Source organism: Xenopus laevis, chromosome 9_10L (genome assembly GCF_017654675.1).
Source record: "Xenopus laevis strain J_2021 chromosome 9_10L, Xenopus_laevis_v10.1, whole genome shotgun sequence".
NCBI lineage: Eukaryota > Metazoa > Chordata > Amphibia > Anura > Pipidae > Xenopus > Xenopus laevis.
Genome location: NC_054387.1, coordinates 41712106 through 41737166, shown reverse-complemented (window position 1 = coordinate 41737166; position 25061 = coordinate 41712106). Strand labels below are relative to the sequence as shown.

General features: G+C 41.5%; 1 long non-coding RNA gene and 1 pseudogene across 1 annotated transcript; one reads left to right on the top strand and one right to left on the bottom strand.

Moving 5' to 3' along the window:
- Window positions 1-4711: 4711 nt before the first annotated feature.
- Window positions 4712-8286, top strand: LOC108701054. The gene is made up of 3 exons (XR_001933095.2): window positions 4712-4986; window positions 6703-6819; window positions 7085-8286. It is a non-coding gene; the product is annotated as an uncharacterized LOC108701054 (long non-coding RNA).
- Window positions 8287-16058: 7772 nt separating this feature from the next.
- Window positions 16059-18620, bottom strand: LOC108701801 (annotated as a pseudogene).
- Between the last annotated feature and the right edge of the window lie 6441 nt (window positions 18621-25061).

The window sequence follows — 25061 nt, the reverse complement described above, 5'->3', positions numbered from 1 at the left end:
AACCAAGGGTATCAATAGGCCTCTGATGTATTACAGTATAAGTAGAGAAGATGTAGAACTGCACAACTCTTTGTGCATTAAAATGCTCCGATGCATCAATGCTCCTTTTTCAGGCAGTGATCTCCATCAGTAGAATTAATTGCAATACAGATAATGAAAAACTCAACTTCAACTGCAATAAACCAGAAAATTTGAGCAACATCAGCACCAGCGTCTTCTGCTACTCTCTTCCCCCTACTATGGGGTATATTTATCAAAGAGTGAAGTTAATAGTGAAGTTCCGCCACTAGAGTGAAATTCCGCCACTCTCCATTCATTTCTATGGGATTTTTATAGGTGTATTTATCAAAGGGTGAACTTTCACTTCACCCATTGATAAATACGCCTTTCAAAATCCCATAGAAATGAATTGAGAGCTGCGGAATTTCACTCTAGTGGCGGAACTTCATCTTTGATAAATTTACCCCTACGTGTCTCAAAGGAAGGCAATTTTAATGGAATTTTGTATCATTTTACAGATTTATTTGCATTGTGTTGGAAAACTAAAATATAGAACCAAACCCGACACTTTTGATAGTAGTGTAATTCATAATCAATTTAATTTGTATTATGATGTAAACATAATATTCTAAGATAAGTTGTTATTGGTCTTCTTTTTTTCTTTTTGTCTTTTTAAACTATTTTTTTAAATCACTTATACTTCTTGAGCTAAAGAACTTGATGCTAGGGCTTAGGGCAGAGACACGCTCAGATTTTGGGAGATAAGTCGCCCAGCGATAAATAATAACAATGTAATAAATAATGGAATAATAATGAATAAAATAATGGAATATGACTAAGAGAGGGTCCCAATGGAATGAAGCGTAATAAAAAGTAGCAATAACAATAACTGTGTAGCCTTATAGAGCATTTGTATTTAGATGGGGTCAGTGACCCCCTTTGAAACTGGTAAGAGTAAGAGAAAAAAACAAATAATTAAAAAACTATTAAAATAAAAATGAATAATAATAATAATGAAGTTCAATTGAAAAGTAGCTTAGAATTGGCAAAATAAAAGTTAATTTAAAGGTGAACCACACCTTTAATTACCCTAGCAACATTAAAGGGAACAGACCCCAAGACTATGTGAGGGCTTTAGGGAACAGAGGACCCTCAGGTGGCAAAACTAACCTATTAGATTTTTTTTAAAATGTTTTAGTAGGCTTAAAGGTTCAGTATAACAATCAAAACTGGGCAAATACTGTAGATAGGTTGTGCAAAATACAAAATGTTTCTAATATAGTTAGAAAATTTAATATTTAAAGGCTGGAGTGACTGGCTGTCTAACATAATAGCCAGAACACTACTTCCTGCTTTTCAGCTCTCTAACTCTGAGTTAGTCAGCGATTTGAAGAGGGGCCGCATGGGACTTAACTGTTCAGTGAGTTTTCTATTGATCCTTAGCATGCAGGTCACATTAAATATCAAACAGTGGTCCCCCTCAAGTCACTCATTGGTTACTGCCTGGTAGTCAATCAATGGAAACCAAGACATCCAGTCACTCCAGCCTTTATACATTACATTTTTGCCAAACTAACTATATTGACAACCTTTTTTATTTTACACAGCCTATCTAATTTACCCAGTTTTTATAGTGAACAATTCCTTTAAAGTTTGGTGAACTAAATTACAGAAAGATCCCTAGGTCCCAAGCATTCTGGATAATAGACCCATTAAAATGTATCCTTTATGATGTAAAATAGGCTCTGTTCTGACATTGTACATAACTACAAAAGCAGGAAACCACTGGCATATGGGCTACTTGATTTTGACTCATCTATAAGTCAGAGAGCAGAGGAAGATACATTATAATTTGCTATCCCATAAAGTCTACAATTGCACTTACACCTCTCTTTACACTTATGATTCATTTTGTGTTGATATCTTCTTATAAAAGGTGTGGCCAAACCTACAGTTTGGTTGTGCTGTCTCCTTATTTTGTTAGGGTGTGTATGGTGTGGCTTGTTTGGTACAAGGCCCACCCAGAAGCCAAGATTATACACTGGGAAGGCTTAGGGTTTCATTGAGGCTGGATGTTGGTATTTACCTAATATTAAACCCTACATCAATTGGAAATTGCTGTTCAAGTTTGAAAATATAGTTTATATAGAATATCTTCGTAATTGTTTTTTTCAGCCCATCTAAAGCAGTTGTTGAAGGACTTAATTCCTATACCCCTCTTTAAGGCTCAGTATTTGCACAGCCCCCCTAGTTCATAAAGAGGTGGTACATACGAAAACAGGTGCATCAGTCATTTAGCCATAATCTGTAGCACATCGATTAAATTGTTCACTCTAGATGTTGCTCTAATTGACCTTCAAGATGTGCCTCCAGAAGTAGAAGAGTAAAAAGGTATTATCCCCAAATCTATCCTTAAAGTTGTTTACTTTTAAATTAGTAGTATGATGTAGAGTGCCATTCTGAGACAATATGCAATCGATTTTGATTTTTTTGTATTTTTTTTAGTTATTTAGCTTTTTGTTTAGCAGCTCTCTAGTTATTCAATTTGGCAATCTGGTTGCTAGGGACCGAATTAACCTAGCAGCCATGCATTGATTTGAATAAGAGCCTGGAATATAAACAGGAGAGAGCCTGAAAACAAAAATGCAATGACAATCCAATGCAATAACAATGGATTTGTAGCCTTACAGAGAATTTGGTTTTTTTAGATGGGGTCAGTGACCCTCAATTGGAAAGCTGGAAAGAGTCAGAAGAAGGCAAATAATTAAAACTATTAAAAAGAAAAAATGAAGGCCAAGTGAAAAGTTGCTTGGAATTGGCCATTCTATAACACACGAAAAGTTAACTTAAAGATGAATCACCCCTTTGAATGGCCCATGCCAACAAATGCACTGAACTGCTCTATGGCAGTCAGCCCCATGATTTATGAACCACCTACAAAAAAATTGGTATAGTCCTTTAAACAGGTCCAGAGAGAATGTTCCACATATTCACCTACTATAACTACAATGCAGGTTAGCTAACATAACATCTATGTAAAAACTATGGATTCCATATGTTTTGCAAATGAGAGCTCAGGCTTTCTGCACCCATTGTAACATTTCAAGAACATTTAGCCCCATGGCACACAGGTCTTTTCAGTTTTGTGTTGCAGTGGGCAAACATGGTGACCGATGGATTCCTTTCAAGTAAATAAAGGCAGCACGGCCATATTTGAATGTTATTCCACTGGCTTAAAAAAAACATTTTTTTAAATCCAGATGATAGGACCCAGTGCTACATCACATGCCCTTTAACAAATCAATTGTCTGAGGAGGTTGCAGTTGGTCAAACATGGATTATGTAATTCCATGTATTAAATAATGGTGTGTCAGCCAGCATTACACCACACCTGTCCTTCCCACCCACAGATATCAGCTTTAGGAGATGGAGCAATGACCAGGAGGCCCACGCACAAACTCTATGCTGACCTGCCACTTAGATTTTTCTCTCTTTCTTCTGTTTATTCTTCATCCTTTATTTAGCATACAAAAAAACATAAAAACTACAGAAAATGATTTCTAAGGAACTTTGGGAACAATGTTAATGTGAGGGCCTGCTTGATGCAATATGGTACGGCTTTTCAGAGATGTTGAACATTCAGGCAAAATGGTTTCATGGGTGACTCGGTCCTTGTCAGTGTTGGACTGGCCCACCGGAAAATCAGGAAAACTCCCGGTGGGCCCAGGTGTCAGTGGGCCCTCGTGCTGCTAAATATTTGGCCTATCTCACGGCCATTCCCTATTTATATGAGAACAAAGAGGCTAAATACAGGAAATAATAGATTATAGTATGTAAAAAAAGAGACTAGGAGAATAGAGTTTGAGTGAAGAGAGGAAGAATAATAGTACTGAGAGTGGGCCCCTGGTGTCCCAGTCTGACACTGGTCCTTGAGGTGAACTGTAATGGCAACAAATTGTCCCGGGCTGAGAGTAAGGATCAGGGAGGAGTGTATGGGGAAAGTATATATATATATATATGTAGGAACACAGCAGTGCACAGCTATTTAAGATTTATAGAATAAATAATTATAATGTTATACTTATATATGAACCATTTGACTAGGAGCCAGGAGGAAGACTTTAATAGTGAAGGAGTGGGGGACTGCAAGTTGACTGGGCCTGGTTTCCAGTATGTATTCTCTTGTCATGGGACAAACTAATAATAATAACATTGGGATTAAGCACCATTGTTACCAGACAGACCTGTAAAATACCAACCAGGTGCCAACTCTACCCCAGATATTGGACAAGGGGCAGCTGAAGGGGGAAAAATTAGATACGGTTGCCGGAAGGCTTCACGCAGATATTGTGGACCAAGGAGGAAGCGACAAGTCCAAACTCAGTTCGCGGTATCAAAAAGGGGTTATAGAAGAAGAATAGTCAAGTCCAGGCAAAGGTTGATTCAGGCAGCAAGGTTCATAAACGAGATAACAGGCCGAAATCAATAACAGGAATCAGAATAGTAGTAATAAATAAAACACCAGGAATACAACAAGTTGAACCTATAATTGGGCAAGATCTGCAAGGTTATGGCATCTTTTATTGGCATACTTTCGTGCCAAACGAGCGTGATGATGTCATGCGTCACGTGCTGACATTAAGCGTCAATGCTGCATATCTTGAAGCACCAGCGTCACGACGCTGCGCCCGTTTTGACACACTGGCGTAATGCCGCTTAGGGGCGTAGCTACCGGGGAGCAGGGGGTGCAACTGGGCCAGGGGCCGCACCCCCGCAGGGCCCCCCAGCAGATCGCGCGCACTGCAGCCGGCTGCAGTGCGAGAGAAAAATCACACGGACGACGGGCCCAGCTGAGCGGCCGGTCCCCATCTAGTTCTGTTACTGGTGCCGCTGCGCATGTTTTGATGCATTGGTGTCAGAACATGCCACATGGGAGACCTGGGCGGCGCCATCTCGTCTCTGGCGTCGGTGAAGACTGGAATGCCGGTAAGGATTCCTCACAGCATTTTCGGACGGGGCACTATAAAAAAATTGTCATGAGGACTATCGTTCTCCTTTCATATAAAAACGCATTCCGGTTGAGAGAAACAGTGATTAAATAATGCACCACAGTGCCCAGAGGTGGCCATACAGCATGAGCAGTTGCACAATCGTTTTAGTTTTTATGTAAAAAATATTGCATGTACTGTTCAGTCCCTTATAATTTTACTGCAACCTCCCAGAATTGTGTTGGACCAATCACACATGGCAATGACTAGGGGGTCCCTATGCTGACTATGTCTGCCCCTGACAAGTTGTAGCTTTAATTTCTATTCACACCAGAGAAAGGTGACAGCTTGTTGTATGACTGTATGTCAGAATATTCAAAGGGAACAAGTTTACACATGATTAAGAGATATAATTTGAAGTCTGTAGTAAAGAGTCATAAAACAGTGAGTTATATTAAACCCTTCTCTGCTGATGTTATGATAGCGTGGGAGACAAGAACAGCAAACATTGCAACACTGGAGAGATCAATTGCGTTGAGATAGATCTGCATATAAATAATTGTATGCAAAATTATATGGCCAATAAAACTTTACTGTACTCCTGTGCTGAAAGACAAACGGAACGTGTAAATATCACTTTAAACAAATGTGACTAGGCAAGTTCCAAGGATTCCTTAGCAATAAAAAAAGACAAAGATGTGCTTTACTACGGGATCCACTCTTTAAATCATTAGCAGATTCTTGCAATTTAAGCAAGGGGGGATGATTCACAAACATAGACATAGTTTTGCACCAGTCAACCAATCAGGTCATAGTGCACGAGTCAGGGGGTGTAGCTCTGAGATAAACGAAGGCATAGCCAACTTGCGACCCCTGGTATGTCACATCAGATACATGTCCAGCAAACAGTATCAAAATGGGTTACCTGATTTCCAAGGCCCACCTCTCTGCACACCCCTTCTGCCACAACCACAACCCCTCTCCATGCTACTACAACCCCTGACAGCTTGTTTTCACCTTTGGTTGTTCATAAATTTAGGGCAATGTCAGATGGACATTTTGTCACTCTTGATAAACCACATCCATTAGCATAGTAGCCTACGGGGATCACCATGTTCAGTCTATGATGCTGAGGACTGCGAATGGCAGGTGCAAGCAGTGGGGGTCCTAGGGGCGCAGCATCTTAAAGTCTGGCCCTTACTATAAACTCCCCCCCCCATAGATTATTTTAGATATGAATATTTTAAGAGAAAGCTTCTATGAAGGTGTATAAAGTGAAGTTATTCCTTTGTTGTACTGTTTTAACTATACTATGGAACAATGTTCTCCATAATGTTTGGGACAAAGACACATTTTTCTTCTGATTTACCCCTCTGCTCGTCTGTGTAACATTTTAAAACAGACAATTCAGACGTTATTAAAGTGCACATTTTAGACTTTAGTTGTACTTTGATGCATGTCCCTTGTATGCAATGACTACTTGAAGTCTGTGATTCATCAAGTGCTGAGTATCTTCTTTGGTGATGATCTGCCAATCCTCTACTGCAGCCACCTTCGACTCCTGCTTGTTCTGGGGGCTTGTTTCCTCTTTAACGTATGGAAGGCATGCTCAGTTGTATTTAAATCAGGTGACTGGCTTGGCCATTCAAGAATTTTCCATTTTTTAGCTGTGAGAAACTCCCAATGTTGCCTTAGTAGTTTGGTCTTGTTGCAGGATGAAGCCCCATTCAATGAGTTGGAGGTATTTACTGGAACTTGAGCAGATAACATGGTTCTATTAACATCAGAATTCATTGCGCAACTGCCATCAGTGGTTACATCATCAATGAAGGTAAGCTTGCCAGTACCTGGTGGCAGCAACACCCCCACCACCATGTTTAACAGTTGAGTATAATTTGGATTTTGGGGAGTTCCTTTTCATCTCCATACTTTTCTCTTGCCATTACTTTCATGCAGGTTCATCTTGGTCTTGTCTATCCATAACACTTTTTTCCGGAATTCCAGTCCCTAGTTCATTCTTTCTTTTTAATGATATTCCAGACAGTTGATTTTGGTAATCCTAAAGTTTGACTGATGGTTTTATTTTTGTTTTTCAGCTACATAATACAGTGGCTACCGTCACTTTCCTCGACACAGTTTTTCTTCTCCAGTTGAACAATGGCAATTACAGTATGGACTCCAAATGGTAGAAAAAAGCCACCCACTCTATTACCTGCACTAATGAAGCAATGCATACATAAAGCATATATAGAGCTACCAAATAATAGCTACATATTCATCAATAATGTTGATATTTGGTCAGTCACAACTCTTCCACTTTATAATAATGGATATTCACTTTTCTATTTGGCTGGCACATGCCAGGAAACATTCATAGTTTTAATGACCCATCAAAAAGGGGATAAATCCCTTCAAATAGAAACATTCAAAACGTTTTCCAATTAACATGAATATTGCCATGTAAACCTTCAAAATCCCCATGGGCAAAACAGCTACCTGTAAAGAACAGTTTTGTTAAAAAAAGACACCAATTTGCGTACAAATTAGTGAAAGCAGTGCGAAAATGTATAACACAAACACTTAACGACCAACTAGGGGCCACAGTGTCCAATGCCCGAATCCATTTAGACTCCTACTGTTACTATTTCCCCCACATATCAGGGGGGGGTACAGATTCAATCAACACACACCGAATGGAGGGAAGTGAGTGTCCAAAATTTGCGCAATGTCTCGCAAGAGGAGTGTCAGCTCTCCCAGAAGCCAAGGCTGTACATACTGTATAGTAGACCTCTGGTTATTCATTCGGATTCAAAAAGTTGTAGTACATTTCCCCACATAGTACAAACCACAGCGGCATATAATACAGTACACCACATGCTCAGAAAGGCACGTCAATCTATGCTGAATTTTTCGTAGTTTTTGCCACTATGTGGGTGAGAAAAATATGATCCAGTTAAAAGAAAGCCACAGGTAATGCATCCATTGCATCTTGTTAGACTTAAGCCACAAATTGTGCATGTAATACTGTATTTCTATCTGTATCCTTACGATATAGTGTAGTACCAACATCACTAATAGTGCGAAAAATTCTCATATCTAGTAAGTGTAATGCAGGGCCGCCATCAGGGGACACAGGGGGTACATTTGTATTGGGCCTAAAGTAGGGCCCAGCTGTGCTGCACTTTTGGAATTAGCCAGGACACCATGACAGCATCGAAGAGCCGAAGCCATGAAAAGACCAGGAGCTGCAAATGGAGCCGAAGCCGCAAAAAGAGTCAAAGCCACGAAAAGACCCGAAGTTGAAGCCCTGAAGCCACGAAAAGACCCAAAGCCACAAAAGGAGCCTAAGATGGGTTCCATTGAACACCAATGTGTTTTTTTTTAATTAAACCCTTGGCCACCAATGCAATATTTTAATACTATAAAGGCCCCTGCCACCATATATTTCTTTTCAAAAAAATCAATAAAAAATTAGCATAAGAGGGGGCCACATTGGAAGTTCACCAAAGAAATGTACGCTATGTTGTATGCTGCCGTAATGTACAGATGCAGCCACTTTGGTTTGTCTGTTTGACACAGAATAACTAAACACAGATATCCCATTTATCTCATTTAACACAGAAAACTGAGTCACAACATCCCATCTAATTAAAGCATTCACCATTGTTCACAATGGTGCTTTGGTATGCTAATGGAAAGGTTAAATGCATTAAATGAGTTAAGATGACTTTAGATAACGCAGTTTCTTCAATTAACCATGAGTCATGACGCATTTATCTCACAAATCCAAGTGGCTTCATCTGTATATTGCAACTGGCCTTTCTTTGTTATTCTATGTAACCCACTGGAACAACACATTGTTATTATAGTAACAACACATTTAATTTGTTCAGTGAGAAAATTAAAAATTTGTATATGTTGTATTCTCTATGAAAAGGTTCTACTGTATATTATATAGGAAACCTTTGTAATATATTCTATATCAACTGTACATTGTCTTATATTATAATATAGGGCCATCAGATTTGAGAGCTGAATTAACAGATTTATGACCCAAAAATTGGCACATAAGCATTTGTTCGCCTAATTTTATATGTGTTTTCTATTGTAGGAAGATATTTCAATGTGTATAGGCATCATGGTGACCAACCTTAAGCAGTATGGCATCCATTTTTGGGTCCTGGCCTATAGGTTTAAGAATCCTTATTCTATATGAAGGATACATTCTGTGCTCTATACAAATTGACCAATGTTGTCCAGTTGATGGGCTGGGGGGGGGGAAGACACAAAGCAAAAAGGACCCATTATGCAAAATGCTCTAGACCTGGGGTTTTCAGTATGAGACCATTCTGAAATTCGGATCACAAAAACAATACATAAAAACAAAGGATTGTTTTGCCAACAATATGGATTTGTGCAGCCTAGTTACTGTACTATTGGACCTAAGTACTGCTGGGTTAGGGGGGTTACCGAAGGTTGGATTTTCTAAAAGTGATACTGAGACGATCCATTATCAGTTCTAGGAAGGTGTTAGTAAAGAATCTTTGCTATCCCATGCAGTGCTGATTTATTCCCTATAGTTCAATGCACCTGTGCAGGTTTTTCATCATAAATCACTTCCCAGAACCAAAGAGGCGCCACCTCAGCATGGGCAAATCACTGAACAAATTCCCCCAGTTTTAAATAACATTTTATTTCATGGTACCGGAAATATTTGGTAAAGGCTCGTAACTCTCCCAGTATGGTAATGGCAATACGAGGACTGAGGCACAGTACAGGTATGGGACCTATTTTATTATTAAAGAGAAAAAAGAAATTATTTTTAAACATTTGGATTATTTGGATAAAATGGAGTCTATGGTAGATGGCCTTTCTGTAATTTGGAGCTTCCTGGATAATGGGTTTCCGGATAACAGATCCAATACCTGTACACAGATATATTTACCCATTTTGGATTCATCAGAATCTGTTCTTTCTAATGATGTGTTGTTTTCTAGTGTAAACCTATTGTTAGTGGAATGTGTGACTTTAAAATCAGAAGTATGCAGCTTTGTGGAGCAGTGCTTTGGAAATTTGTACTGCTTGGACTTTTTGACCTATATAAGTGAGGAATATCCATAAAACTATATATATTTGCTATTAGTGCATAAAATAATGTTTCTGATATATACGTGTTTGTATTATTGGAAACATTTTTATTTTTTTTTATTTTTTAGACACTTAAAAGCCTATATCTTTTTACAGAAGTGGAATTAAACCAAAATTCTAGGACATTTTGAAAGCTTAGGTTGTCCTGAAGCTATATATCATTTTCCTGGGTAAACTAAAAGGTCCCTAAAGTGAAAGATCACAATGATCAAAAACAGTCTGGTAGACAAAAATGGCGGTGGTGGGCTAGGATAGTTTTTTTGGTCTTGCAGATCTTATATATATCATACACTTGAGGGCACCCTCTTAAAGCGGTCACTCTAGGCACCACCACTTGGGTGCCTATATGGTTAAGTATGGCCCTGCCCACAGCATGCATTATTATATACAGTAGGTCTAAAGGTACAGCAAATTATAGTCCTATCCATAGCATGCATTGTCATATAGGTCTACAGGCACAGTATGGAGTTTCTAGCGAACATATTTGTTAAAATGTGTTTATTCTCTAATATAAACATCAAAAAGTGACATTGGTAATAGTATGACTAATGCCTTTAAACAGGTTACCTTTGATAAATGTTGTGTTTTAGCGTGTTTTATTTGCTGGAGCAGTATGTGACACAGCACTGCAGAGTAGCGCAGCGGAGCTCTTCGACGCCATCTTCTGTATCTTCGGATACTCTTCTTTTCCTTCAGCAATCTTCAGGGCTTTCCGCGCATGCGCAGTAGACACGAATACCAGGATGGTCCCAACTTCGCATGTCCGAAAAAGCTCTGTGCCAGCGTTCACTTCCGCAAGGAACCAGAAGATGGCGCTACTCTGCATGAATATGCCAAGGTACATGACAGGGACACTTTTTCCATTGAGTTACTAAGGAGGGAGAAGGGAGTGAGGGGTGCCTAAGGACGGAAGGGGATGGGGATTTTCGATTAATGGGGGGTTTAGTTCTCCTTTAAATACAACTTGACCTTTAATAAATCTGCCCCTTAGATTCATCTGCTCATTTCATTTACAGCACTGGTGTCTGGGGCTGCCCATTTGGATTTAACTAGGAGAGTGAGATAAGTAAACTAGACTGAAGCAGAACAACAAGAACCATTGAACTTTTAGGGTCAGGGCACACGCTCAGATTCGGTGAGATTAGTCGCCTGGCGACAAATCTCCTCTTCGTCGGGGCAACTAATCTCCCCGAACTTCCTCCCTCCGGCTAGAATGTAAATCGCAGGTGGGATGGCACTTGGAGTGCTTAGTTTTCCGAAGTCGCCGAAGTTGCCTCACGAGGAAACTTCGGAACGAAATTGCTCCCGCTGGCGATTTAGATTCTAGACGGCGGGAGGCAGTTTAGGAAGATTAGTCGCTTCGAAGAAGAGGAGATTTGTTGCAGGGCGACTAATCTCCCCCTCCGAATCAGAACATGTGCCTAGACCCTTAAACTCCTACATGCACAGAATCTGAACCTTTACTAAACAAGATAACTAGGTGATATACAGTAGGATAGATTCCCCTTTGTGGGGCTGCAGATAGCGGCTATACCTATAATAGGGCATTGCAGGGATGCAGTCGTTGGTAGGAGGGGTGGATTATAGAAAGTATAGTAGGGAAAATTGTTGACAGGAGGGCAAGACAATGACAATAACATTTCATATCAGTTTTTGCCAATCTGCCACTGTACAGCAACCCCAGCACCCTGCTAAACCAGTAAAACATAAATTAGACCTATACATTTTTTTTTTTTGCTTGCTGCACCAATCACAGAGGCATATTTACCTTTTCAGTTCTGAGAATTTATAAACAGCTATACAGATCACTGCTCGGAAGCACCTTTGTCTTCCAATGATTCTACCCTACTCGGTAGCCAGTCACATTGCCTGTTGCTATAGCGGATACCTTTTGCACAGTTGTGAAACATAGTCACTGACTGTAATGGGCTGTGTCAGGATTATTATGGGAAATTAACCTTTTGGGTACAAGTGTTTGGGCACACATTACTACGCAAAACTGTGTCTTTATCTAGACAGGATTATTGACAGGAGTGCGAGATTTCCTTGGTGACCAGATTAAATAGTTTAATTGGTTACATACCCCTACATGAGGCCTAAACTAGCATTTTAATAACCTGTGGGGGGGGGGGGATTTTTTACCAATGCGATGGATGGAAAGGACAAGGCATTCTATGGGAAGTATAATAATTCCCTGTCCTCAGATTAATAGCATACAGATTCCATTCCATGATTCTTTACTGGTGATGGACCATTCTGACTTGAGTTTACATCTACTTTATTGCAAAGCAAGTCGCTATTTGCTGTCCTTATTTGTTCTGTTTTTTTAAAGCTTTTTTGTACATAAAGGATAGAAGGTTATAAGCTTTTGTCTGTGCTCACTAATCATCGTCTAGTTGGGAAAGCCAATCTCTTTGGGGTTTTGTGGATTTTTTGTCGAGCAGAACAGACAGGTATTGTGTTTCAAGGAAAATAATATCCCATTTCACAACATTTAAATTCTTGCCTACTTGCTGGACAAAGAAAAGTAGAATATTAAGTGAACATGTATTTAATGAGCCAAACCACCTGCTGTACGATTCTGAAATAGAAAAGCCAATAATCAGCAGATTTGGGAATCGGTACTGTCCAGAGGAATGTTATGATATCAGCTTAAAGAAAGATCTTTCATAGAAAGATCCAGCAACAGAACGGTTAGACATTCTACAATTGAATGAAAGGTTTTGTAGTGAAAGGAACAAATTTACCATAGTAACCCATAGCAACCATATGCCTGCTTTCATTATTCTTATTAATAACTGCAATGAGCTACTACAGTGAACTGCTGATTGGTTACTATGAATATCTTGCCGGTGTCCTATTAGCATAGGTCCTATTAGCACAGTCCCAAACTGATAAAGACCTAAATCAGTGCTGGTAAGCAGGAAAGCATTAAAGGAAAGCACAAATCCCATAAATGAATATGGCAAGAAATGTTGTACTTTATATAGTGAGACCACTGTACCAGCAAAAAGGTGCAGCAGTTCTGTGACAATAATAATGAAGGCCTTCCAAGTTGTCCACAGCAGCTCGCCATCTTGGATTTTATTGGGCCATCTTGAGTGTCAGTGACATTTGCACATGCTCAGTGGGCTCTGGGCTGCTGTCGGAAAGCTAAGCTTAGAGTTGGCAGATAGAATATGTAATAAAAGCTACCGCTAAAGGGATATTTATATACAGTATATTGCAAGTTGGCCCCTAAAATCAGCAGCCCAGCGCATGTGATGTGAATTTGCAGCAGAAAAGAAGATGGGAGCTACTAGGGGCATCCAGAGCTTCACTGCTAAAAGGCTGTGGTCACCTCGGTTAGGAAAAAAAGCTTAAAACATAAAACGTAGCAATTTTAGCCTACATCTTTGTTAAGCTTTAGTGATACTTTAAGCAAAATATGTTCTGCCTATGCTTGGACCCACATCAGAAGGAAACATATTAACAAGGCTCTGGGATTTAAAGGCTCACAAAAGAGGCTTTTTCAAAGTGCCAGGTGGGATGGGAGGGGGTAAAACAGTATTACAACAAAGTGATTTTCTTCTGTCCCCAATAGTCTTTATCTCTCACAGTCCCTGGCTTGAAGCTCCTTTGTCAGTTTTTGCCCATCCCTGTTGCTAATGGCTCCTACAGTGGTAACAGCAGATAAAGGTTACACATGGAGTCTCACCTGGCACAGTTACAGTACATGTTACGTAGCTCCTGTTTGTATTGGAGCAGAAATGAGGGAATGGAGGATATTAAAATGAAAAAACACACAGACAAATCCTTGGGGCAAAACAGACCATAACGTGAAAACAATTAATCCGATTATTCTCTTCCGTCAACTGCCCCCCCCCCCATACAGCTGCTGCCCTGGGGAGAATAAACCAGTGGCATATTGGCCAGGCACGTGTTTATAGTTATATGAAGAGTATCATAAAAAAAAGCCTGTGGTCCTCTGGAATCCAGTGTTTCCTCACGAACAGAAAACCTGACTATTACAGGCTTTAAGCCCCAGGGCAACAGCTAGGCTACCCACAAGGGCACGTATAGGAATAATCACACAATATTAATGTCAAAGGTCAGCCGTGCCATCCACAACTGGTTTCAGGCCGTTTTAGTAGCCTTGAGCAAAATATATGCATATTTTAACAGTTTGGGGAAAAAAATGTTAGCGAGTACTTAGCATGATGCTCCATCTGCTGGACAGTTCTGGTTATTGCATTATAAGTGAAAATACTAGTGCAATATAGTAAAAATCCTGATTATTCATACTCCTGGCATAGCACACTTAAAAGGAAGCTATATCCAGCTAAAGAATGGGATTTAGCAATCATTATTTCCTGTTAAAGGGGAACTTATAGTCTTAGCAGGACACAGACAGTGTTAAGGCAATTTGCAATTAGTCTTAGAAATGAGGCAGCAGTGGTTTAACTGTCAATCTAAAAAAGACACAATAAAATATTTAGCCTCAGTCAATATATATTTTTGTTGTTACAGACACTACAGATGGCTAGACACAGGGAGATCCGCCTGTTTGGCGATGTTACCAAACGAGCGGATTTCTCCCCGATATGCCCAGATTGAGTTGAGCGATATAGGGCTGATCTGATCGTGGGCCCTAGGGCCCAAAGATTGGATCAGAATGGAGGCAATACGGGCCGTCGGATTGCGAAGGAATTTTCTACCCTACTCGATTGACATCAACCAGCTTTCAGCCAGATATCGATAGGGGATGCCCGTCGGATGACCCCACACATGGGCTACACACAAAGGAGAAGAAATATGGTCTTTGTTTCATTAACAAAAATACAAATGAAAATAGATCTTAATTTAGAAGTGTTAATGGAGGTACTACTGGGGGATCATTCTAGCCACTCGGAGATACAAAATACAAACAGATGTTCTAATACTCACACTAAACAGGCTAAAGTCATGATGAGAACCTCTGTAGATGTATGAAGTGAACCCTATCTCACAAGGCCAAATAGACCTATCTGAATATTTACCACTAGCCTCTTTGAGGTCACTCACCAGATATAGTGCCTGATGTTACAAGGCACATAACCCTCAGCAGTACCTGGGCCAGCCCCATCCTATCTGCTGACCTCTCTAGAGCTAGCAGTGGACCTGGATATGACAAAGTACACAATTTCAAGACTGCACAGGGCCTGCAGTGGCGAGTAGATTGATCTCTGTCTCTTGGTTAAGGGGAGGTGCGCTCATGGAAGCAGCCTTGGGCAGCTGAATTGCACAAAAGCTGTTGGAAGCCAAGTGCTCCTTCAAGTACTCTCCCCCCATCTCCTCATATTCCTTGCGGCTGACCCATCCCTCCTCACAGTTTACATTCTGCAAGGCCCAACCTGATGCACCATGCCAGGCGCCCAGAACAGGATGAGAAGCCAGGGAAACCTGGAGACCAAAAAACAATGGTTATTGGGAAGAACCATTTCAAGGCTGTACAATGGTTACTGGAAATACTACAGTACAAGAACATTGCTTGTGAGCCCAAAGCACTATACTCTGTATTTTTAGATTTAAATGTATAATGCCTCAGGTGGTTTTAGCCCTTTAGTACGTTTAGAGCATGACTGAAGGCCCAGCCTGAAAGTGATGGAAATATTATCTTTAGACAGTCAGCTATGCCTATTCTATCCTATAATTAATGTAAGGCAATGGTTTTCAGACCCCTTGGATTCAGGGCCACTCTATATTTATATATTTGGTTTACTGGTCACATGTTTAGCGAGATTGTTTGAGATAATCTCCCCTTTAAATAACTATCTGGTTTCATAAGAGCACTTAAAGAAGGATCTTGGCCCCTGAGCCGTTTACTGGGTTACAATAAAATATCATATTTTTTTGTGCACGTTGTATTGCCGTGAGTGCCATTTCGGAATATGGTAAACAGTATTGACCCCTTAGGCTGCCCTGAGCGAATATCAAGGTTACAGATATTGATCACCAAATCACCCTGCTAAAGCTCCAGAGCAGCAACATGCACTTACCCCAAATTGTACCATTCTTACACTTAGACATCAATGCAATCTGACTATTGTACCTGAAAACTGAAGCCAAATGGTCTCATCTGCAGCAGCTCTTTTTCCATCCTGCCCTTTATCCCAGGATCCATAACATTGCCCCCTGTCAGGAACACATTCTGTACCAGCTCCTGCTGCATCTCTTGAAGGTACCTGTAGGGGGTGGATGACTCAAGTCAGAATCAATCTTCCATGCTAAATTCACTGGTAGATACACAGATAGATTAGCCAACATTAAATTATAAACTACAAGTGACTTGCAAAGACCTGTAGTATAGAAAGGTGTATTGGATTTTGGTCACTGGTACTAGACACTGCACCTAATTTTAGGTGAGATTTTGTGATTAGAAAGTGATGTTCCTCTTGCCGCTCAAACACCTAATCTTACAAGGAAGCAACACATATCGATCCAATATATACTGCATCGTTTCTGCCAGGCCAGCCTGGTCTTCTCCTATCAGTGATGGCTAAAACATGATTTCTGGGATGCGGATTCCCTCTGTGCCCAAAAACATTCTGGCAGAGAAAGAAACATCTGTTATAGAAAGAGGAGAGTCACACATTCAGCCCCTTGCTCCACATCGTATCCATCCAATATGTATGTACTCTTCTCCTGACCACTTTTAATAATAATAAGCAGTCACTGCCCTCTGGAAGCCTAAAGGAGGATAAACGGAGTTACGGGAAGCCAGCTGGAGAATAGCAGATTGCTCACTACCAAAACACAAATATATTATACCTAAATACCTAGTCCTCATTACAGGCAGTTTCCAGCTCGGAGATCCCCTCCATCTCATCCTGTTCCCCTCCTGGTGGCTCTGGTGTCTGCAAGATGACCCATAATCCTGTCAACTGGCACTGAAGAATGCCATTTCAAACCAAATGTTCCTGAGAATGCACCAACCTGAGGTTTGCTGCCCAACGCATCCCCCAGTACTCTCTGCCTTTCCTGCTCAACAGCCATGCCTAGCTTGTGTATGTAAGACTGGAGCTCCTCTGCAGAGTCCATGTTCAACTCCACCAGAGACTTGTGGAACTGCTCAACCTGACCATATTCCCGAAGCTCCTGTCAAGGAATGAAGGGATTAGAAAGAAGGATCTGGACCCATTAACATTAAATTCTTTTCTTACCCACCATCCTAGTTAAAGGATTACCAGCACTTTAAATTAATGGTGATCAGTCCTGTGCATTGTGAGACAATTCCTCTGATCCAAATACCCGGTCGTAAAGTGAAGAAGAGAAGACTATAGAGGCGGTGTTAATAAACGGCCCTGTTTTGAACTGTCAATGTAAAACAGTCTGATGTTTCTTAGGGGAAATGATTTCCCGCTGTGCAATGTTTGCTTAAAGGGGTAGTTGACCTTTAAAGTAACTGTTAATATGATGCTGGCAGTGATATTCTGACAATTTGCAACTGGACTTCAATGTTTAGTTTTGTGTGGTTCATCTTTTTGTGCAGCATCTCTCTCTAATTTCAGAAGCTGCCTGGTTGCTAGGATTCAATTCAATCCAACAACCAGGCCTACATAGATAGATAAGGTCCATTTTTACATTTTTTTTTTTTTCCCAAAAAGTGAAACAACTACACTGGCAAGCTTTATCATCTCTAATGGATCTCCAAATTCAGTTATTGGGAAAAAATCCCCCCTTTTGCTTGGGCAATTAAACAAAAACATCTCAACAGTCAGAATTTGGAGAACCAAAAAATCTAAAAAGCAAGCACAGGAGGGAGAGGAAATGAATGAGAAGAGCAAAAGAGAAAGTTTTATAAACAAGAGGTGGTGCAGATCATCATGCCACAGACAGAGAGGGCAATATAGACATCAATTTCAAAAAGTTGTGTATTTTATAAGATGTGTCTTTAGTTTAAAGTATACAGTACCTGTTGTCTCAGTTACCTGCACATACAGCAGTCTCTCTAGCCTGGTCTTGCTGCAACTTCTCTTCCCGACGGCGTGCGTTCCTGCTTCTCCTCGGAGGGAATGGCACTAGCGAGCAGCTTGGTAGAAAACGGCAGCTGCATTTTATACACATTTTTTTCATAGTAGTTAGGGCAGCGCCACTTCCCGAGCTCTGTCAAATGTAGGCACAAAGTTACAGGTGGCTGCTGGATTTCTATTGCTGAGACTTAGAAGGTTATGTCATAAAAATTCGTATCAGGTTATGTAACCAATACAATGTTTGCTCTTAAGTATTTGACTAGTAAAAGTGATTTGCTTCTACTGTAGATTACTAGGTGCAAGCACTGTGACTTCTTTTTAATTACTAAAGGAGGGACCACAAAACAACAATGTAAAATGAGGGAAAACTTAAAATCAGGGGATGTAAAATTGAGGTTCCAATCCACTGTATATTCAATTGTATCTCTGGGTTAACAAATCTATTAGGAGTCTAAATTATAAAATTGAACAATAAAGAACTTTTAGCTTCCATGTAATCCTCTAGAACATAGCAGTGCTCGTGCAGGATCTCTTCCAACGAGACTCAGAGTGATGGCAGACAGATGCCCCAGGTACTTTAACTGAAGCAGGCACTGGAGGTAGGTAACAGAATGGAATCCTCCAATATTAATCCTTTTGCAATTCTTGGCATCCAACTTACAGGCAAATCAGAATACTCTTGATGATAAAACAAAGGCAGCTAAAGGGTAATATACATATTGAAGAAACGCAGAATTATGCAAGAGATCTAGGGGGGTGCTGGTCCCAAACGTCAGGTGACTTAGGTCCCATCCCTTCCTGCCATCTACAGCAAATAAGCAGGCAGGAGGCAAAGTTTAAAGTGCTGGGATTGATTTGGGACCCCCCCGGTGCAAAGTACTCCACTGCTTTATGTCTAAAAGCAATGGCGAATGGAGTGGTTTTGTATGTCATCATTTTTAGTAGATAAGGGATAGTGTCAGAGGGCCGTCTATAGGGTGTTGTGTCAGACTAACCTGTATGGCGTTTAAATGGCCACTAAAATGTCTACAAACCCCTAAAGTGCATAACAGGTGAAGGGATAAAGAATACATACAGCTGTGTAATAGACAGATCATGCCACATTGAGCCTAAACTGATTTCTCACCTCCCTCTCAGTACAGACAGTATGTGAGTGCAATGGTAACCTGAGGACACTACAAGCCCACTGGCTGGCGACAGCTCCTTGTTCTTGTGATAGAAACTGTACAAGCCATCGATTCCAAAAGCCACAGTTTGGGCCCAAGGTAACACCATCGGATACCAACTGCCTCACGTGAAGGGGAGTGAATGGCACCTCTGTGAAAACTATAGGAAAATCCACACGTCCCTGCATATATGCTATTAACACACACAAATACACCTTTATTCTCTGATAAACTACTTTGGATATGCACCCTATAGTTATCTGTTCTTTTGCCCCAACAATGCAAAAACTAGTTTAAAAAAAGGAATTATAGCACCTAGTTTTTAATGAAGCAAGCTTCCTCGTCTGTGCAAAGTTGCGCGCGTCCATAGTTGAGCACGCGCGTCCTCGGTTGCGCACGCGCGTCCTCGGTTGCGCACGGTTACGCACGCGCGTCCTCGGTTGCGCGCGGTTACGCACGCGCGTCCTCGGTTGCGCACGGTTCCCTTGGGCGCCCGGCACTGCCTGCTATACAGTCATACCTCTGTGCTGACGCCTAGCTTCTGGAACACGTGATCACACAGTAGCTCCTATAGTTCTAAATTCACCAGCACGTTAAGGTCGAACGGAGTCCGCAGAAGGCAGCAGAGAGGCTCCAGGCTATAGGGATATCATTGCCTATCCGACTTAAGCTGCGGGGACCTCCACGGCTCCGAGCCACCACCGAGCCAATCTGTAACGCCGGCTGGAGTCCAACCCGCCCGCAGTCGAAAGATCCATTATCCAAAAGCAATATAGCCGCTCTTTGGGATACTGGGCTGTGAACCGGGTCTGGAACAGCTGGCATGGGCGCTGCCATATTCAGGTGGGACGAGCTCCTCCTTAAAGGAGGAGGGAAGGAGCGGATGCTGAGCTGCCCCGTTCCATTTCATGTCAACTGTCAGAAATTCTACAATTAAAGGAAAGGTTTTGTAGTATAGGAGCAAATTTATTCTAGTAACCCATAACAACCATTTGCCTGCTTTCATTATTCTTATTATAACTGCAATGGACAGTCCCAAACTGATGAAGACCTAGGTCAGTGCTGGTAAGCAGGAAAGCACAAAGCCCTAAATGAATATGGCAAGAAATGCTGTACTTTATATAGTGAGACCACTGTACCAGCAAAAAGGTGCAGCAGTTCTGTGACAATAATAATGAAGGCCTTCCAAGTTGTCCACAGCAGCTCGCCATCTTGGATTTTATTGGGCCATCTTGAGTGTCAGTGACATTTGCACATGCTCAGTGGGCTCTGGGCTGCTGTCGGAAAGCTAAGCTTAGAGTTGGCAGATAGAATATGTAATAAAAGCTACCGCTAAAGGGATATTTATATACAGTATATTGCAAGTTGGCCCCTAAAATCAGCAGCCCAGCGCATGTGATGTGAATTTGCAGCAGAAAAGAAGATGGGAGCTACTAGGGGCATCCAGAGCTTCACTGCTAAAAGGCTGTGGTCACCTCGGTTAGGAAAAAAAAAGGTTAAAACAGAACATATAGCAGTTTTAGCCTACGTCTTTCTTACGCTTTAGTTATACTTTAAACAAGATATGTTCTGCCTATAAGGGCTGGGTCAAGGTATTTTGGCATCCTAGGCATGGGCGTCAATCAGTGCCCCCCCATCCTGCATTACCATTTACTACTTTACCATTCATATTGCCCCCTGTACCTGTGCCAGCAGTCATCATATTGCCCCCATTTGTACCTGTGCCAACAGCTGTCAATATCTCAGATTTCCCTCAAGCCCCAATCTGTACCTGTGCCAGCATAAGCCAAAACATCCATCATATTGTTAACCCCAATCTGTACCGATTGCCAACAGCAGCCAAAAAATCCATCATATTGACCCCAAATATGAAGTTTTGCCAGCAGGAGCCAAAAATCCATCATATTGCCCCTAAATATATATCTGTGCCAGCAGCTGCCAAGAGGGAGGTGGGGAGTGCTTTTGCCGCATTACGAATCACTAGCAAGAGGGGTTTGGAAAAGGTGGTTAATAAAATTGAAAAACTATTAAAGGCCAAACAAATCAGGGTTTAAAAAAATAAATCCTCTTAAAAGTGTGTGCACGTATAGGAATAATCACACAACATTAAAGTCAAAGGTCAGCCGTGCCATCCACAACTGGTTTCAGGCTGTTTTAGTAGCCTTGAGCAAAATATATGCATGTTTTAAAGGAGACATAGAAGATAAATGAAAAAAACCCTAATTTTATAGGCAATTATAATTAATATATGGGGTTGCTAAAAATGTTTATTATCTTTAAAAATTGCCCCTTTAATAGAGCTCCCTATAGATGTTCTCTGGCCCCTGTTGTCACGGTCGGCACCCAACACCAGAACAAATGCCAAGCACCCTGGTCTCGGCTCGTGCTTCACCCGTACTGTGACCACCTTTGGCCTCGGGAGGAGCCCTCAGCTACTTGGATGCCACCAGGACTTAAACGAAAGGTGCATGGCTAGAGGTTCTGGATAGGCAGAGGGGCACGACTGTTAGCTAGAGTCTTTAGGCCGAAGGTCGTGGTACAAATCGTTAGGCAAAGAGTAGTCAGATCAGGCTGGGTCGGGGCAGGCAGAGAACAAACATAGTCAGGCAGGCAAGGGTCAAACCAGGAAGTCAATCAGAGGGTTAAGGCAGAATCGGCGTCGGATATCAGGCAAGGGGTCAGGATACAGAAAGTAGAATCGTCAAGAACAGGCAGGGGTCACAACAGGTAATCAAAACAGGTTTTCAGGATCAGAAATAGCAACAGCCAAGCACCAGGAAGAAATCCTATCACGGGAACTGAAAAATAGAAACTGCCACTTTAAATAGGTTTGAATTTCGCGCCCTTGCGCGCTGGCGTCAACACGCCAAATGGTCTCATCTGTAGCAGCTCTTTCTCCATCCTGCCCTTTATCCCAGGATACATGCACCAACCTGAGGTTTGCTGTACAATGCATCCCCCAGTACTCGCTGCTTTCCATGCTTAATGGCCATGCCTAGCTTGTGTATGTAAGACTGGAGCTCCTCTGCAGAGTCCATGTTCAACTCCACCAGAGACTTGTGGAACTGCTCAACCTGACCATATTCCCGAAGCTCCTGTCAAGGAATGAAGGGATTAGAAAGAAGGATCTGGACCCATTCAAATGTAACTCTTTTCTTACCCACCATCCTAGTTAAAGGATTACCAGCACTTTACATTAATGGTGATCAGTCCTGTGCATTGTGAGACGATTCCTCTGATCTGAATACCCAGTCGTTAAGTGCAGAAGGGAAGCCTATAAATGCAGTTTTTAATACACGGCCCTTTCACAGAATAGACTGTGTGTATTGCTAACTGCTTAAAGGGGTTGTTCACCTTTCCAAACACTTTTTTTCAGTTCAATTGTTTTCAGACTGTACCCCAGAAATAAAGACTTTTTTAAAATTATTTTCCATTATTTATTTATTTTACCATTTTTTCCAAAATCTAAGTTTAAAGCTCCTGTCTCTGGTGTTTGAGTCTGGCAGCTCAGTAATTCAGGTGCAGATTCTAAACTGTTACAATTTGGCAACATTTAGTTGATACATTTCTCGGCAGCATCTCTATTAGTAACTATTGTATGAATTCTAACAGCTGCCTGTAATGAAACCCAGAGATAAGAAATGTATCAATGTCAATGATGTTTCTTAGGGGAAATACAATTTTTTGCTGTGCAATGTTTGCACAAAGGGGTAATTGACCTTTAAACAAACTGTTAATATGATGCTGGCAGTGATAGTCTGACAATTTGCAACCTTTATCATCTCTAATGGATCTCCTAATTCAGTTAATGGGGAAAGAATGCCCCATTTTGCTTGGGTTATTAAACAAAAACACTGACAAAAACATCTCAACAGTCAAAAGTCAAAAAATTTGGAGAACCAAAAAATCTAAAAAGCAAGCACAGGAGGGAGAGGAAATGAATGAGAAGAGCAGAAGAGAAAGTTTTATAAACAAGAGGTGGTGCAGATCATCATGCCACAGACAGAGAGGGCGATACAGACATCAATTTCAAAAAGTTGTGTATTTTATAAGATGTGTCTTTAGTTTAAAGTATACAGTACCTGTTGTCTCAGTTACCTGCACATACAGCAGTCTCTCTAGCCTGGTCTTGCTGCAACTTCTCTTCCCGACGGCGTGCGTTCCTGCTTCTCCTCGGAGGGAATGGCACTAGCGAGCAGCTTGGTGGAAAACGGCAGCTGCATTTTATACACATTTTCTTCATAGTAGTTAGGGCAGCGCCACTTTCCGAGCTCTGTCAAAAAAAAGTGATTTGCTTCTACTGTAGATTACTAGGTGCAAAAATTGAATAATAAAGAACTCTTACCTTCCAAGTAATCCACTAGAACATAGCAGTGCTCCTGCAGGATCTCTTCCAACGAGACTCAAAGGGATGGCAGACAGATGCCCCGGGTACTTTAACTGAAGCAGGCAGGGGCGGATTAACGCATAGGCTAGCCTAAGCTATAGCCTAGGGGCCCATAGTGGTCAGGGGTCCATGGGTTTTTTTTTTTGCAAATTTTAATTTTCTTTAAAAATAAAAATTCACCATAGCCAGTGGCGGGACCACCGGGGGTGCAGTGAGTGCAACCACACCAGGGGCCCGCAACCCCGCCTTCGGGGTCTGCCGGCAGTTCGCGCTATTGCAAATCCTAGTTACTTTACTGAATGTACCAGGAGAGAGTAGTTGGCAAAGTGTTTAAAATAAACCGCAGACCGTAGTTTGCTGTGTAAGAATGTCAGGATATGGTGTAATCGACTGGTGACCCCTAACAGAAAGACCAATCAGTAGGCTCATTGCATCAGCAGGAAGATGTGTCCGCTGCAAGTGTTGGTTGCTATGGTGGCTGTGGGGTACGGCATTGACTGCAACAGTTTGTTGGTTAGTGTGACCGAGGTCGCATTAGGGAGGTAAGTAAGTGCGCTCATTGCTCACCATATTAGCAGCACTTTCCCGCACTGAGGCACTGAGGCGGTCAAAAGTGGAAGTTGGTGGGCGCCCTAGTAGTAGCTTGAGGTTGTCATGTCCTTGTCAGTGGCCACAGCGTCTGTTTGTGAGCAAAGCAGATGGTACAGCTTAGCGGACACTGGCGTGCCTTTAGATTACAGTTGCTGGGGGCATGGATCCGTGTGCGCTTGTGCATTCTCTCAGGCAGGAGTCCTTGGTGCTTGTGTGTATGGAGCTCTGGCAGGCTTAACCTTCAGTCGCCGGCTTTCTCTCTCTCTCTCTCTCTCTCTCTCTCTCTCTCTCTCTCTCTCTCTCTCTCAGGGGCCAGAATTTCCACCCAGCCACAGGCCACTGAGCTCCGTATGACATAGACTGGTTCATAATTAAAGGGAACACCAGCAAAATAATTTTCCCGTAATAGAATAATGTATTTTCGAGCAACTGATCAGGCAAGAGCAGAAGGAGCGGGATTTCCCTTATATGATTCCCCTTCTTATTTGATTCCTCTCCCTTATATGGTTCCCTCTTACATTCTCACCTTTTATTCGCCTTATATGACTCCCCTTACAAGGCTTAACTACCAGGGGTGGAGGGAGTGCAACTGCACTGCATTAAAAAATACATTATTCCAAAAGTTAAAAGGGGCACTAAAATTATTGCCTGATACTTGAAATTGCCATTGCCTACATCTTGCTTCACGTTCTGGGGATATAATACATGAAATTGCCACTGTGGCGCTGGAGGTAGGTAACAGAATGGAATCCTACAATATTAATCCTTTTGCAATTCTTGGCATCCAACT